Below are 2,924 nucleotides of genomic sequence, written 5' to 3'. Positions count from 1 at the left end.
CCATGGTCCTCAGCCGGAAAAGGGTGGAGTGCTCTCTCCTGGTCGGGGAGGGGGTCCTTCCCCAAGTGGAGGAGTTTAAGTATCTCGGGGTCTTGTTCACAAGTGAGGGAAGGATGGAACGGGAGATCAACAGGCGGATTAGTGCAGCATCAGCAGTGATGTGGGTGCTGCATCGGTCTGTCATGGTGAAGAAGGAGCTGAGCCAAAAGGCAAAGCTCTCGATTTACCAGTAAATCTATGTTCCTACCATGACCTATGGTCATGAGCTATGGGTAGTGACTGAAAGAACGAGATTGCGAGTGCAAGCGGCCGAAATGAGTTTTCTCCGCAGGGTGGCTGGGCTCTCCCTTAGAGATAGGGTGAGGAGTTCAGTCATTTGGGAGGGACTCAGAGTAGAGCTACTGCTCCTCCGCAGGGTGGCTGGGCTCTCCCTTAGAGATAGAGTGAGGAGCTCGATTATTTGGGAGAGACTCAGAGTAGAGCCGCTGCTCCTTCGTATTGAGAGGAGCCAGATGAGGTGGCTCGGGCATCTGATTAGGATGCCTCCTGGACGCCTCCCTGGTGAGGTGTTCCAGGCATGTCCCACTGGGAGGAGGCCATGGAGAAGACCCAGGACATGCTGGAGGGACTATGTCTCTCGGCTGGCCTGGGAACGCCTCGGCATTCCCCCGGAGGAGCTGGATGAAGTGGCCGGGGAGAGGGAACTCTGGGTTTCCCTGCTGAGACTGCTGCCCCTGCGACCCGACCTCGGATCCAGCAGAAGATAATGGATGAATGGATAGATGGATACAAGTTGGAAAAAAGTTGGGACGGTATGTAAAATGAAAATCAAACTGAAAACAGTACTTATCTTTGACTTTATCTCCTGTATTACACTGAAAACAATACAACAGCACATTATTTAATGTGTTCCTCATGAATTTTGTTTTTCTCAAAATAAACACGTATTCTAATTTTGGGACAGGAGAAGTTTAGGGCTAGTAATGAGGTAAATTGGTTAAATAATGATGTGATTTGAAACAGGTGATGTCAACAGGTGATTGTAATTATGATTCGGTACAAAAGCAGCATCCAAGAAAGGTCTAGTCCTTTAGGAGCAAAGATGGGCCGAGGATCGCCAGTTTGCCAACAAATATGTAAGAAAATTATTGAATTATTGATCTCCGATCCCTCAGGCGGCACTGCATCAAGAATCGTCATTCATCTATAAGCGATATTACCACCCTTTGTAACTAAAGTAGTTTGTTGATGTTTGTAGATTTACAAGTGCTCTGACCCTCTCGTAAATCTTTTTGTCATTCTATATTTTAACTTTAGCTTGCTGTCCTGTCACAGAAACGCATGGATCAGACAAATTAGATGACTGTGATGGACTCGGGAGGTTCTGGCATGAGGGCATCATGCAGGCGGGGAAAAGGAAGGTGGACGATCTGCTTGCGGCTCACAGGATGAACAGAGTTTATTAACAGAAACTGATAAAATTTAAAATTTTGAAACCAAGCCGTTTGTGTCACAACCATCGATTAATGGTTGCGGTGATCGGGCAGGATACAGGCACGGCAGGCAGGATACGGGGAATAAAGGGGTTTTATTAAGAAAACAGGGACTAGGAAGCATCGGACAAGGACTTACAACAAATCCACAATGACGGACAAGGGAAACAGGTAAGACCAGGACTTAAATAGAACAGGACCAATCAAAATAAGCGGACACAGATGGAAACGATGAGGGAAGCACGCATAGGTAATCGGGGGCGTGGCACATACGAGGAGCGTACGAGCCGGGTATCACAGTTTGTAAATAGACGTATCATTCATTATGAAATATACTGTAAAATATATGTTTTTTTACCTATGATGCACGGCAAATTACAGTTACAAATTGTGAAATAAAACAATTTACTGGTGAATTTCAGTGTAAAAACTACAGCTGTGCTTTCATTTGAGGACTTAATGTATTACAAACTAAGTTACGAAGCTGAATAGAAAGGGAAACAAGTAAAATGGGTCAAAAACCCATGTTGCTGGGTGGAGAATTTTTTTTTCTCACGGAAGCTGAAACTAATCTCAATCCCAAACAAATAAACCAGTATTTTTCATGCTGATCCCATTCAAATGTACAACTTCTCAAAATCACAAACACAATGTTTGACATTATGTGCACACACATTTACATGTATGTAACAGTTTTATTACCTTGTAAATAGTTTATTGGGTTTGCAGGCTACCCCAGTGCATCTGATGTAACTAATTTTAGATTTGACTTGTAAGGCACACTGTCACTGAAATGCAGTTATCCAGGTCTCCTGCTTCCCGCTGGTAGAAACAGAGCATGTTTTTCCTGGTTAGTGTTAATGGACTTACCATCATGTTACAAACAGGAAATAATTGTGTGCAGGTAACAAATTATGCAAAGTACACCAGACTGCAAACACGGTTTTAGATGTCATAAATCCAAAAACTCATCAGCTTGAAGTTTTGCTTTGAAGGGTTACTTTGGAGTCACCAGCAAAGTAAAGGATCCCAGGTTAGGCTGCAGACTTCATACTTTCATTAAAGAAGCTATTTTAAATTATGTATACTCCTACAGTATATAGCGTGGCTCAGTAAGTGGAACTGTAAATTCCCTTTCAGGAATAGGGTGTTTGAATTCCATGACCAGTTCTTTGTGTTTTAATCTACCCATTGTGCGTGAGTCTGTTCTGTAATGGACTGGTATTCCATCCACTCTTTGCCCTGTCTTGGGTCCTGTGCTTTCTAGCAAAGACTTCAGGCTCACGTTGAAGCTGCACTGGATTAGGCAACACCATCAAAAACTCAAACAAAATCATTTTCTAACAGGTAACAGAGATACGGGGTAGCTCAGGTATAGCTTTATTTATATTTTAGGGTAAGGACTTGGGGGGGGGGGGGGGCAGAGGATGT

Source organism: Brienomyrus brachyistius, chromosome 16 (genome assembly GCF_023856365.1).
Source record: "Brienomyrus brachyistius isolate T26 chromosome 16, BBRACH_0.4, whole genome shotgun sequence".
Lineage (NCBI taxonomy): Eukaryota > Metazoa > Chordata > Actinopteri > Osteoglossiformes > Mormyridae > Brienomyrus > Brienomyrus brachyistius.
The sequence above is the reverse complement of the archived record's forward strand: the minus strand, read 5'-3'. Positions refer to the sequence as shown.